General features: G+C 46.2%; 1 protein-coding gene across 2 annotated transcripts in view; it reads right to left on the bottom strand.

The window, feature by feature from the left end:
• Window positions 1-14,736, bottom strand: part of NRXN2 (neurexin 2) — an 871,230-nt gene that overhangs the window by 130,249 nt on the left and 726,245 nt on the right. The gene's annotated exons all lie outside the window — the stretch shown is intronic.

Below are 14,736 nucleotides of genomic sequence, written 5' to 3'. Positions count from 1 at the left end.
AGATGAGAAACAAAAGAAAAGTTTAAAATGAAAAGGAAATTACAACTGAAACCAAAGAAAGAATAATGAAAAGTGAAGAATGTAGAAACTATCCTGGGGAAAAAAATAGATCAATAAGACATAACAAACCAGCCACAACGAAAACCGATAAAGGAAACCCCCAAAGGGCCATTACCACCCCTGAATGGTTGGTGCTTATTCTATCTCTCTCAGAGTAATGAACCAGCAGGAAGAGAGACAAAGTGAGGTGAAGGTAAAGTAAGGAAAAGGTAGAAGGGATTGCAGCATGAACAGGAGCAACTTGCAACAGACAGAGTCAAATACTCATCGGCGTGTACAATGGAAGTGGGGGAAAAAAATAACTACTGGGAAGCTATATGAATTGAAACCTTCGAGCAAAAGCCTGCATTTGGGAATTTATTCATGCCATAAATGCCAATAAGTGGATTCATCAATAGCATGAAAGGAAGAAGCACAAGATAATTACGTCCATCAAAATGAATCACCAAGCCAGTATAACATATTCAAAGAGCATCATTGGGAACCAAACACCCCCAAGGTACAGTATATACATTTTTTTCCGCACCATCCCTACATAGAGAGTAGCGTACTCTCTGATACCAAGCAATAAACATACACACACACACACATTTATATATATATATATATATATATATATATATATATATATATATATATATATATATATATATATATATATATATATATATATATATATATATATTGTTGCAGTTTTAGTAAACCACTAAAGAGTAATGGCAATTACCATATGTCGATCCCTTAGAATATTTATTCCATAGCAGACCATTATCTTCGTCCCTTTACCTTATTTCAGGTTGTTATGTCGTTATGTGTTGGGGAAAGGGAAACACAGTTCCTCACATATATATATTTTTTGCGAGGCAGTGGATGCAGGCTGAAAGGCACACCATCTAAGCACCAGGTAAAAGTTCCTTTGAGAGAATCTGTGGGGGCAGGGGAAGCGACACTCCACCAATCAGAGCCTAAGGAACTTCGGTGGAGCTTGTGGGGGCAGAGTAACGGGCTCCACCAATCGGGAGCCAGGACACCCTCGAACACCCCCCCACCCCCTATCCACGGCGAGGGTGGACAAAAGGCCATTGTACACGTGTTCATTCTATCTTTGCCTGTTTCACTGAGGACGTGTGATCCTGTTTTGTCCGGTCTCTCTCTGCCGGCCTCACTTAGCACATGCATAATTATTATTCTCTCTTTCACAGGCCTCAGTACGTTATTCTCTTTCTCTGCCGGGTTTCACCAAGCACGTGCCTACAATTCTCTCTCTTGGGCCTGGACTCTGTCACTCAGCACATGTGCATTCGCTCTCTTGGCCTGGGTCTCTCTGCCGGGTTCACTCACCCTCTGCACGTATGCATCCATTCTAGGCCAGACTCTCTCACAGGCCCCTACACATGTGATTACACTCTTTTGGGCCTGGAGTGTTGACCTAGCACATGCCTGCATTATTAACCCTCTTGGTTTTTAGACATTGTGGACCTAGCATGTGCCTGCATTACTCTCTTTCACACTGGACCTTGTGGCGAACATGTTTTATTGCCACTCCTTTTCGCTTTGGACTTTGTTCATTCAGCACGTGTTCATTGATCTCTGCTGGCTGCCCGACTCCCTCTCGGTGCACGTGTGCACGACCTCACTCTGCCGTGCGGATAATCGATCTTACCTGCCCATCCATGCTGATGATCGATCTTCACTTGCCTGTCCATGCTGGCGATCGGCTTCACCTACCTAAGTCCGGGATGACGATCGACCTTCACCTGCCTGTCCCTGCTGGGATCGCCATTATCGTGCTGCTCGGTGGCGATACAAGGAGAGGCATCTGGAGCATCATAGCCCTTTGCGCTAGCAGGTATTCAACGTTTGTTCATACCTCTCCCCCTCCCCCCCGTGAATGTGTGCTGGGCCCATGTCATGTTTATTTTTTCGTAATCGTAATAAGGCGTAGAATAAGCTAAGTTTCTGCTTCTCGTCCTTTTTCCTTTCCTATTGAAAAATTACAATGTAAATATTTGTAAGTAAGTCAAATCGTTAAGCGTTTCCTTTCTCTCTGTCCGTGAAAGTCTTTTCCTCCATTGATCCACCATTGTTCGCACCCAGAGTAAAGATCAGCCATAACAGAATTTGCATCACTCCGGGGGTTATGAACGGTTTTCGCTCAGCCGTCTAAAGTGGTGTACCATCGGAGGGAAGGTAAGTTCCCCGATTGAAACCGTCACGTGGTACAGGTATTGCGCGACGGTCCAATTGCCGTTCGTAGTTGCTGGTTCGCAACCTGCCGAAGTACGAAGTTATTCATGCACGTCAGCCTTAGGTCTGGTAAGTTCAGGAGGGAATGGAGGCTGACCCCCTCATAGTGAACCCTGAACCCCGGGCTGTAACTATATATATATATATGTATATATATATATATCAAGTAATGAACGGCGGTTGGGAATTATATCCAATACATCCATTTTACCGTTCTCCAACCTATAGTTTTGTCTTAAAAACTCGTCTTAAAAACCGAACGTTTTGGCCAGCAACCCAGCATGCACTGGGCCTCCGCTAGCCTTTATCAAGAGTAATTCCATTGTTTACCTCCTCCTAGATATAGCGATGTTTACCGTGACGTCACGTACCCGATCACGTGACCGCGCTCTTTGTTTTGGTTGGCAAACCACCAACCATGCTGGCCATCTCTAAGTGGTGAAGTTTTACGATCATTGACGTGACACCATTTCAAGGACAATGCCTGTGAGCTGCTGTGTTGTTAATTGCACAAATAGATTTGAAAAGAACTCGGGAATAAGTTTCTATAGAATTCCAGAGAAAGAACCCAAACGATCGGCTTGGATAAATGCCATTCGGAGAAAACAATGGAACCCAACAGCGCACACTCGTGTTTGTAGTACACATTTCTTGTCAGGTTTGTGAAATTTCCAGTTTTTTTTGTTATTAACTTTGTGTTGATTTTAGGAATCAACGCCGTTCGTACCGCGGGCGCGGAGATAAGCACATTCAGCGCCGAGCTCGCTCGCCGGCCCCGCGACGCTCGACAGACATTTGCAAAGTGACCCGTCTTTGTACACAAATGACACTTCGCTTCCTTAGCCGGACAAACTGACCTGAGATGGGTCCGCTTCCCGCAGAAATAGCACTTAGCGTTACTTCCTGGCTTGGGTCCAGCAGCAGCAGCCGCCGTCAAACTCGGGTCGGGGTCCTCGAGAGTGTCCGTTGTCCCCGATTCCGGTGGAGGTGCAGCATCCTCTAGCTCGGCGGTAGCTCTCTCCGGTCGTGTCTGTCGGGATATCCCCGCAGTGACTATGGGCGTTCATACGCATCGGATTGTTCGCGCGCATCGGTGTACACATGAGATAACCGAAGGGTTGCTTCTAGGGTAAAGTCGGGTTCTTCAAGTAGTCTTTGTCTGTCGACCGGCGATCTTATACCTGAGACAAAAGCATCGCGGGCAAGGTCATCACAGACTTGTTCATGGGTGCGTACCTCAGGGGTACAGTCCTTCAGTAGTCGTCGGAGGTCTTGAGCGAATTGGTCTATGGTCTCCGTGGGCTGTTGTCGACGAGACGCAAGCAAATGTCTGGAGTAGACCACGCTTCGTGTTTTAATGTAGATACGTCGCAGCTCGGCCACAGCAGTATCGTACGTCGTGCACTGTGTAATGGACATGTACACAGTATGGTTCACCTTGGATTGCAGCACTGCAAGCTTCGTGTCTGCGGTGATTCCCTCCTGGGAATTTAGATGATTAGTCAAGAGCTTCAGCCAATGTATCAGTTGCGCGGCCACGTCCGTCGCCTGGGGGTCTGCGCTGAAAACTGGAACTTGGATCAGCCATGAAAACTGGAACCACAGTGGCTTCACATGACCACTTAAAACAAAATTGTATGCCTCTAGTGACCTGAATGCCTTTAGTGACTCCCTTGTGTAGATACCCGGTGTGTCGATCAAGTACGTGTACACGTCGCCGTAGTTCAAATCTGGCCAGCAAGATGGATTGTTTTGCCATCCTTTCAATGCAAATGGATCCGAAAGAATATCCTCACCATTCCTATAACTCAACTTCGATTTGTACCGAGATTTTGCAACAGTGTCAAGACGATTAAAATACTCCGAAACGACCACATGTGTGTCGAGCGACGCCATTGTGCAAAACGAAAACACTGCGCTTTTGCCAACAATGCTGCTGCGCATGCGCGGATATGGTGGGTTTGTTTATAAACAGTGAACATCGCTATACCTGGGGGAAGGGTGTGGGCCTATTCTGTCAACCAATCACAAAGCTGTGTTGTGAGACTTCGTGGCCATTGACGCGTGCGTGACAAGCTTGTGTTGCAAGTGTTTTGTGCGTGTTTGAGCGGTGTATGATATTTGCGTTATCCTTGTCGCCCGTGTCGGTTCTGTCCCACTTTGTCCTTGTCCTCCTCCCAGCATCGGTGTCTCTCTAGTGTGTTTATGAATGAGAGCTCAGTACGCCTGTGATAACGCCACAGTCTCCTCTGTGAACGGTGCCCTTATAGGTTGGAGAATGGTAAAATGGACATATTGGATATAATTCCCAACCACCGTTCATTACTTGATATTTTTGGCGAAAGCCATGGGTGAAACGTAACTCGACAATGTCAACTGTACACAAAACTTGTGGAGCAGATCGAAGTGACCATCTGAGGTTCAACCATCGTTGCCTGAACGGAGATGTCCTACCCAAACCTCTCCGTTTTAAACCTCCTCTTCCAGGATACAAAAACAAAAACTTCCAGGTTTTAAACCTCCTCTTCCTTCCTCTTCGTGCTTCCAGCACGTCGGATCATGCACGCCACGGGTCGGAGGTTTTTGCGTCTGCACGTGTCGATGTGCCACAACTGGATCAGAACACGCACCGCCCGAACAAACCGGATTGCTGAAGCGATCCGCCCTGCCTTTCCAACGGCAGTATGGACTCGCGTGGAACAGAGAGGTTCAAACTTTGCCATCGCCATCGGAGGGTTAGTGAAGAAGAAGCACGAGAAAAAGCTTGCTGCACTCCAGGACAAACTGGTGCACGATGGAAACGCAACCATTCACTCCAGGACCGTTGGGTGGTTAACCTCTCCGGTAAACGTTTCGCAGAGTCACAGATTTGTGTATTGAATGATACTAACACCTATGAATCTCGTGGGAAAAACCCATCGAGGATTGCTCAACAGCTCCGAATTTGTGGATAGAATAGCACACACCACGATCCATCCACACGAATCCATGGTGTCCTTTGACGTCATTTCTTTATTAACAAACGTGTCCATGTCCCTGGCAGTTGATGTTGCTAGACAGAGGCTAATGGAGGAAGTTTGCTGGAAACAGGCCGCCGACAAGTTGAATATTGATGACGTATGTGACCTCCTCAGCACATGTCTGACGCCTCCAGTTCCACAGCTTCCACTTATTTCGTCTTCCACCACCGCTTATTTTCACATTTTACCGTTCTCCAATCTATAAGGGCACCGTTGACAGAGGAGACTGTGGCGCTATCACCTATTTATGGACGAGCGCTTGGTGAGAGAGAGGGTCCGTATTTGCCTGCTGAATGCGTTATGCAGAGATGAGCGCTGGATATTCTTTTTAAGGAGTGACTGTGATTGATGACCAATGTCTTAGAATGCTTGAATTTGCTTTACTAGGACGTGCCCGTACGTGGGTGCCCGACTGCCCGTTCGGAAAAACATTCCAAACCATGTGGCAGTAACGACCACAGAACCCCCCCCCCCTCTATTTACATGAAATGGTTTGGTCCATTCGCAAAGCCAAAGCGAACGACCACAGAACCCCCCCCTCTATTTACATGAATGGTTTGGTCCATTCGCAAAGCCAAAGCGAACGGCGAACGGCTAAATCGCCATAGCTCGGTAACTACTTCTCCGATTAATATGAAACCTTGAGAAGGCACATCCTCAGGTCCCCAGCAATATACCTGGCAAGTTTCAAGTATATCGGACCCGTGGTTGTCGAGAAACAGCGGTCACAGACAAACACACACACACACACACACACACACACAGAGATTACTGGAATTATAGATAGACTAGGGCATGCCCGTACTATATATATATCTAAAAGTATATCCCCCCCCCCCTCTATTTACATGCAATGGTTTGGTCCAAAGCTAACGGCTTGCGAGTACGGTGACAATCCCCCCCCTCTATTTACATGAAATGGTTTGGTCCAAAGCGAACGGCCTGCGGAGTTTGGTAAAGAAATCGCCATAGCGTGCCCAAACGCGCAGGAAAGCGAAAGAATCGCAAATTTAAGGAAATGCCCGTACTTCCGTAAGGAAGAGAAAAAAAATGAAAAGGAAAAACATTCCAAACCGCGAGGGAAAACAACACGGCACGTCGACACAACAACGTGTCCTGTGATTGGCCGTACGTGGCTGCCAGTAGCTGCCCCCCAAAAAAAGCTTTCACCGTCCGGCGACTGAATTTAAGGGGAAAAATAAAACGCTCTTCGCTTAAAACAACGCCCTTCGCTCTGACTGAATTGGGACAATGTTTTTATGTTTTTAATTGAATTACTATCCGTAATGGCGCACGCTCTCACGGGAGCTCCGGAAGGTCGTATATCGCAGTTACGATGAATCGCAAATTAGTTTTTATTAGTTTTAAAACATAGTTTAACGCCAACATAGCGCCAACATAGTTTGCCGACGGGAAATAAATGAATACGCTCTCAAATGTGCCGTCCGAGGCAGAGTCTGTTCGCCACGTTCGGCACACGTGATAGCTCACTGCTCTCTGATTGGTTGAATCGTTTTTTGGACATAGCTCGGTAACTACTTCTGCGATTAATTTAAAACCTTGAAAAGGCACATCCTCGGGTCCCCAGCAATATACCTGGCAAGTTTCAAGTATATCGGACCCGTGGTTGTCGAGAAACAGCGTTCACAGACAAACACACACACACACACACAGACACACACACACACACACAGAGATTACTGGAATTATAGATAGATAATGCTCTATTAGATTTGTACGACTGATGAAATTATTTTCTGTTGTGTAGGATGCCAAAGATCGGTTTCAATAAAGCCTCATATCTTGAAGTGAGGTCTGGAAGCTTTTGCAATACACCCCCCCCCCCCCCCACCACCCCTCTCCTACAAAACTCCCCGCTCCCTTTCAATCCTCCCTCCTCGCCTCTACCATCCGAAACTCCCCCATCCCCCTCCCCTTTTTTCCCGCGCCACCCCAACATAGAGAGTAGCATACTCTCTGATAGCAAGCAATAAACATAAACACATTTCTCCCCCCCCCCCACCATCTTTCTCCAATTCTCCCCCTTCCTCCTCAAAGCTGCCTCATCCTCACTTCCTCTCCCTTCTATCTCATACCCCCACCTCCTCCAACCTTCTACTTTGCTCTGCCCCCTCCTCAAACAACCCCTCACTGTGCCTCATCCCATCACCATCAAACCTTTTGTCCTCCTCATCCTTCCCTTTCTCCTAGCTCTTCTGCAATCTCTGACACACTAACAACAGCTCTACCTACCTCCTCCTCTCACCCATCATCTTACCCTACCCCTCCCCTCTCCTGTCCTGTAGCCGATGCTCCCGCTCCCTCTTCCTTAACGGTATGGACCTCAAACATCCGGGGCCTTCGCTCAAACCTGATTGATCTCTCCATGCAGGTTGCTTCTGACAAACCTGACATAATCTGCTGAACAGAAACTTTCCTCCTTTAAGATCTCTGATTCCTTAATGTCTCTCCCTGGTTACTCCCTCCTCCGGTATGATAGACCTGAGCCTCATCCTGGTGGTGGGGTTGCTATCTTTATCAAAAACTCTCTTCCTCACGCTCTCTGCACTGCCCTCTCTCCACCTCGCCCCCAGGAGTACCTCTGCCTACGGATTCCCCTCCACTCCCACCTTTTGATCATATGTGTGTTGAACCGTCCACCAAACAGTGATGACTCAATTTACATTTCGCTGTCTGACAACATCAACCAGCTTCTATCAACTCATCCCAACTCTCTCTTCCTCATATGTGGTGACTTCAACTGTCATCATGCCAGCTGGCTGGGCTTGGGTACCTCTCTCACCAGCCATGGCAGCCAGTGTTCTGGGCCATGTGCTTTTGCAGGTTTCCATTAATGATCGCTCTGACTTTCTGGAAAATCCTCTCCATCTATTTACTGATGAATCCACTCTCTGCCGCTCCATATCCCAACCCTCAGATCGGCAGACAGCAGCCTCTTCACTCTCTGCAGACCTGGACAATATCACAAACTGGTCAAACAAGTGGAACATGTCTTTCAATCCTGACAAACTCACACTCTCACTTTGTCTCTCCGGAAAGACCGTCTGGACAACCCTCCCATCTACTTTCTGAACAATCCTCTCCAAGAAGTTCTGTCACTCAAGCTTTTGGGTCTCACTATCTGCCATGATCTTTCCTGGGAAAAAACACATTTCCAAGCTGGCCTCCAAAGCCAGTCGCCGACTGGGCATCCTCCATCGTGTGAAGTCCTTTCTGGGCACTTCTGAGCTCCTCACCACATACAAAGCTTACATCCACAGCTCAATGGAATACTGCTCTCCCCTTTGGGCTGGTGCTCCTGCCTCACACCTAGCTCAGCTTCACAAGGCTGAAACCAAAGCATTCAGAATCATTGGAATCTCCCGGGATGAAGCTGATTCTGAGGGCCTTTCTCTCTCTCACCAGGAAGGTAGGTGGTCTTTCTGTCTTCTATCGACTCCTCTCTGGCTTAGCTCCCCCTGCTCTGTCTGTGCTCTGTCCCCCAAATATTCCTACAGGACGCACAATATCTGCCAGCAACCCTCTTCTTGTGAACCTGCCAAAATCAAGACTCTCTGCTCACCTTCACTCCTTCATTCCTCTTTTCTCCCGCCTCTGGAATAAACTCCCACACTTTATTCAATCCCTCTCCTCCCTCCAGGTCTTTAAAACAGCTGTTCACCACCATCTCTTATCTTCCCCCATCTAAAACCTTGATCTTTTCTACCCCCGTTAAAACACCCAAAATCCACCTCTTTAAATCCCCAACGTCTTTCCCGAAATTCCTAGAAGTGTTCATTTGCTTTATGACATGTATGCCTCCCTCCTCCCCCAGCCCTCCCCCTTCTACAGATCTACTGACGTCCCTGTTCTCTTCTGTTGTTGTGCTTGTGTGCTTCCCTCTCTCCCCCTCTTGTCTCCCGCTCCCTTGATTGCATGGTTTATGTGTCTGTGCATGTTTTTATGTTCAATGTGTTAGCTTTTACATGAGCCTCGATTCTGGGTATTAAAAAAAATCAAAAAAAAATCAACGGACTGGAGCAAGGGTCAGAGGTCAAATATCAAAGGGAATGGATCCAAGATGTAAGCATTAAAAGTGGGTGGAGGGAGTGTTTACATTGCCTTGGGAAAAGATCAGGAAAAATGATGATTATGATGATCAAATCCAGATCAAAGATGATGTGTGAAAGATCAAGGTTTAAAGATGCAACACAGCACGTGTGGGACTTCAATGTATTTAATTCCAATATATTTTCTCGACTCAGAATGCATACATACTACTGAAGAGGGAAAGGGCTGGGCCCCTTTCTCTTGTGAAACTTTGAGTTCTTGTAAAAAACTCATACAACATCTCTGTGATGCAATCTTGAGTTCAAAGCTATTTCTTCCTTTGCGGCTATTACTCGAACCGCTGTTTTGTTTCCTCCCTTTGAGGTTGCTTTCATTCCCTTTCAAGTGTTTTTCCTTCGGCACGAAGGCGGTTCCCTCTCTCGGACTATGAATACAACTTGCTTGTTGAAATGTTGTGACCTTTTTGGCATATTTGGGTCCCAAATATGGGTCCCAAAAAGGTCCCAAATATGCCTTGTTGGGACAAGGCATATTTGGGACCTTTTTCTCCGTGTGCACGTAAAAGGGAAAAGGGCAATAAACAGGCTATTAAATTGTGATTGGGTTGTTCTTCAAAGGTTAAAGACTATACCCCATCACATGTACTTACAGCGAGACTAATGCTGATGTCAAACTAGTGGAAACATGTGCGGATGGGAAAACGTGTGATTGAGGCTAATCCACGATAAAAAAATCCACCATATTACTGCCATATTGGTTACTGGAAATGTGGATCCAACTCCAAACTAGCTTTGTTGAGAATTATAAGAAGTAAGATGGTACTTCATCCATTCCAGCACATTCCGATGAGTATCACGATCATTGCAGCTGTCATGCCTCACACAGTAACATTCTGTTTTAAATCTTTTTAAATCTTCTTAAATCTTTCCTCTTCTCCAATGGCTTGATCTCTGATCATCAATTTGGTTTCAGACCAGGTCACTCTACTCTGGACATGCTGCTTCTGCTGTCTCAACAATGGATGGAGGTCCTCAATGCCAAACAGGAAATTAGAGCTGTCTCCCTCGACATATCACGTGCCTTCGACACGGTCTGGCACCCCGCTCTGCTCACCAAACTCTCCTCCTTTGGTATCCATGGAAATCTCCACGCATGGCTGGCGGACTTCCTCTCTAGTCGTCGTCAACGTGTGGCCCTGAATGGGTTTCTCTCATCTCCTCTTCCTGTTCAGGCTGGAGTTCCCCAAGGCAGTGTTCTGGGCCCCGTGCTTTTTCTGGTCTTCATCAATGATCTCTCTGACTCTCTCGAAAATCCTCTCTATCTCTTTGCTGATGACTCCACTCTCTGCCGCTCCATTCCTCTTCCCTCAGATCGGCAGTCTGCTGCCTCCTCACTCTCTGAAGACCTGGACAAAATCACAGACTGGTCAAACAAGTGGAACATGTCTTTCAATCCTGACAAATCTCACACTCTTACTATGTCTCTCCGAAAAGATCGACTGGACAACCCTCCCATCTACTTTCTCAACAATCCTCTCCAAGAAGTTCTGTCGCTCAAGATTTTGGGTCTCACTATCTGCCATGATCTTTCTTGGGAAAACCACATTTCCAAGCTGGCCTCCAAAGCCAGTCGCCGACTGGGCATCCTCCGTCGTGCGAAGTCCTTCCTCGGCACACCTGAGCTCCTCACCACATACAAGGCTTTCATCCGCAGCTCAATGGAATACTGTTCTCCCCTATGGGCCGGTGCTCCTGCCTCACACCTAGCTCGGCTTCACGCTGTTGAAACCAAAGCTTTCAGAATTATTGGAATCTCCCGCGATGAAGCTATCTCTGAGGGCCTTTCACTCACTCACCGCAGGCAGGTAGGTGGTCTTTCTGTCTTCTACCGACTCCTCTCCGGCCTTGCACCCCCAGCTCTCTCTGTGCTCTGTCCCCCAAATATTCCTACAGGTCGCACAAGATCTGCCAGCAACCCTCTGATGGTTAAACTGCCGAAATCTCGGCTCTCTGCTCACCTTCACTCTTTCATTCCTCTTTTCTCCCGCCTCTGGAACAAACTCCCTCACTCCCTTCAATCCCACTCCTCCCTCCAGGTCTTTAAAACAGCTGTTCACCACCATCTCTTATCTTCCCCCATCCAAAACCTTGATCTTTTCTACCCCCGCTAATTCACCCCAGATCCACCTTGTTTGAAATTCCAACTTCTTTCCTGGAAGTCCTGGCAGTGTCCATATGTTTTATACCTCTCCCACCGCCCCCTTCCCACGCCCCCCCCCCCAAAGCCCTCGCCCTCTCTCAGATCTCTCGATGTCTCCATGTCTCTCGGTCCCTGCTCTCAAATGTTGTGTTTGTGTCCTTCCCCCTCTCTCCCCATCTTGTCTACCGCTCCCTATGTTATATGTTTTATGTGTCGGTTTGTCTTTCTGTGTGATTAATGTTCGCTCTTTCACGAGCCTCGACCTTGTATACAAAAAAAAAAAAAAAAAAAAAAAAAAAAAAAAAAAAAAAAAAAAAAAACTGCTGTCAGTTTAATTTCAGGAGGCAAACTGGAAAGGGTTTTTCTGATGACCTTGACACTCTCGTCCAAAAGAGTGAATCATCGCCCAATAACTCTATGACAGAGCCTGTTTATCAAAGCAATCTACTAGTCTGCCAAAAATAACATCCCAAAGAGCTGCCAGTCCAACTATTTCCCTGACCTATCCTCTGAAACTCTTAACCTATACAACAGGTAGGGAGGTTCAGTGAAAATCCATTTGCTGAAGATACCACGGCAGTGGATAAAAATTGATGCCGGCTAGCTAGAATAATCAGCAAGAATCCTGGAAGTCCACAATTCATTTGACAGACATTAAACAACAGCACAATGCAACGGACAACAATATGGAGGCCTGACGATGATCCAGGTACCGGAAGATGATTCAGGGCTCTATCACTGCATATGCAGGGCCACTTACTGTTTTCAATGGAAAAGCTATGACAGCATTAACATGTCTGAACCAAACAGTCAATATCTGAATAGAACAAAGAAAACACTTTTAGACCATGGACTTGAAGGTGGCCACTGTGATTATACAGATTGTGGATTGTGAGTGAAATAAAAACACCAAAAGCCTGGAGGAAGCCCTGCTAGTAGCATTCCTGAGGCTGGGGAACGATGCATCAGAGCCAATAAACTTTGACCAATTCACATGTTGTTCTACTGTTCTACTACATATATAACCTCTTTAAGCAGTTATTACTCATACCTCACCAACGTCAACCTTCGGTGACCTCTCATCAAAGGTTCTCAACATGATCGAGGAACTTTATGTTTTGTATCTCAGCGTCACTCTGCTCGAGAATGGACAATTTTATGTGGAGGAGTTGCGCAGAAAGCACAGTCACTGGTGTAAACAGCTTAATGGTCCTTCACAAGGAAGGCAATGTGCTAACACCGATCAAATCGTGAACGACCAACAAATCCACCTGGTGAACACAACCCTAACTTGCAAACTCGAGGTGCTACCACCCTTACTCTGCTTATCCACTTTTCCTCTATGTGTGGCAGAGATCCACACCTGGAGGAAAAGTTGACGTCATATTGAATATCGGTTGCCATGTTGTATTCCCGGATTGCTCAAGCTAAGAAATGTGAAAAGTCCTTACCTGTGAATCGCTCCTCCTGACATCAGAGGAGCCGTGAGCAGTGTACCATAATGACAGAAACAGAAGATGCTGTGCATGCATGTTCTGCATCTTGTTCACAGACAAGTTCACATCTTGTTCACTCAGAATCTTGTTCACAGACAAACAAACAAACAGACAGACAGACAGACAGGGGTGAAAACATAACCTCCATCCACCTTCGGTGGTGGAGGTAACCAGAACCTTCGCACAACCAGTTACCAGCCTATAAAAGCAACATACATATTCCTTGCTCCACACAACCTCGAGCATCCATACCTGAGGGTATACAACTATAAATGTGGAGTACACATCTGGAAACCATACAGACACTGTTGAAATACAATTACAACTGTCTGAACATGTTCTGCCTGGAGTGGACAGAAAACGATCTGTGAAGAGTGGTTGGTCGTTGTAAAGAGTTAATGCACCCCTGGGATTATACCACCACCAACTTGATCACGATCTTGCACGATTGTAGCATCGAGCCACGGGCTGTGCAGCTTCTGCTGTGATTTTGTTACTAGATGAGGAACGTTTCACTATCGGCTTAGCACACTTTATATAATAAGTGTGCTAAATCGAAGAAGCACCCATGAGGTTTAACCCAAAAAAAAAAAATCATTTACTTAATTCTTATTCCAATTTTTAAAAATCTTTATTTGTTTTTTATTCTCCTTCTTCATATCTTTCCTTTTTCCTTTTGAATCACAACTTGGGTTTTCTGATTCTTCAGCCTGTATTCTTCTTCATTAAAAAAACCAAACTGCAATTTCCTCGTTCTCTTTTCTTCTGTTCTTATGGTCCCTTAATCAATGCTGCAACTCCATTTTGTTCTTATAACCTTTGATTTTTCACCCCTCACTATTGATCCGGTCCTTTCAGCCATTGGCCAAGACTTTGTAATCCAATTCCCTCCACCCAACCTTTACCCTTGATCTTGGATTCAGTCCCATGGATCTTTGATCACTCACCTTTGATCTTGTCCTTTAATTGTAATCATCCCTCCACAAACATTGTCTTCTTTTTCTCTGACAAGGCTAATGCTAGAATCATCGGATGTACCTTTCATCCCACTTTGTTAAACAGGCCCATATTAACTCTTTGTTGACAGAACATATTGAGCACCATACCTGGTTGTACAAGCTGAGATGCATACATCGGACAAATACAAGTTCTTCTGTTTCTGCTTACATAATATGTGTGAAAAACAAATGTAGAATGTAACCTATATTTAAAATTTCTTCAAAGCTAGAAATATATACTCTGAAGAAAAAAGAAGAAGAAGCTAATTCTAAAATTTCTAAAAAGAGGGCGAAAGGGAGAGAGAGAGGGAGATAAAGAGAAAGAGGGAGGGAGAGGAGGAGAGAGGGGGAGAGAGAGAGAGAGAGAGGGGGAGATGGGGCGTGGGAGAGCAAGAGAGAGAGAGAGCGAGAGAGAGCAAGAGAGAGAGAGAGAGAGGGAGAGAGAGGGAGATGGGGAGTGGGAGAGAGAGAGCGAGAGCAAGAGAGAGCGAGAGAGAGCGAGAGAGAGAGAGAGAGAGAGAGAGAGATAGAGTGCGAGAGAGTGAGAGAGAGAGAGTGAGAGTGAGGGAGAGAGCGAGAGAGAGTGAGAGCGAGAGAGAGTGAGAGCGAGAGAGAGCGAGAGAGAGAGAGAGAGAGAGAGAGAGT

The sequence above is a fragment of the Myxine glutinosa genome, chromosome 9 (genome assembly GCF_964187855.1).
Source record: "Myxine glutinosa chromosome 9, kmMyxGlut1.1, whole genome shotgun sequence".
Taxonomy (NCBI): domain Eukaryota; kingdom Metazoa; phylum Chordata; class Myxini; order Myxiniformes; family Myxinidae; genus Myxine; species Myxine glutinosa.
The sequence above is the reverse complement of the archived record's forward strand: the minus strand, read 5'-3'. Positions and strand labels throughout refer to the sequence as shown.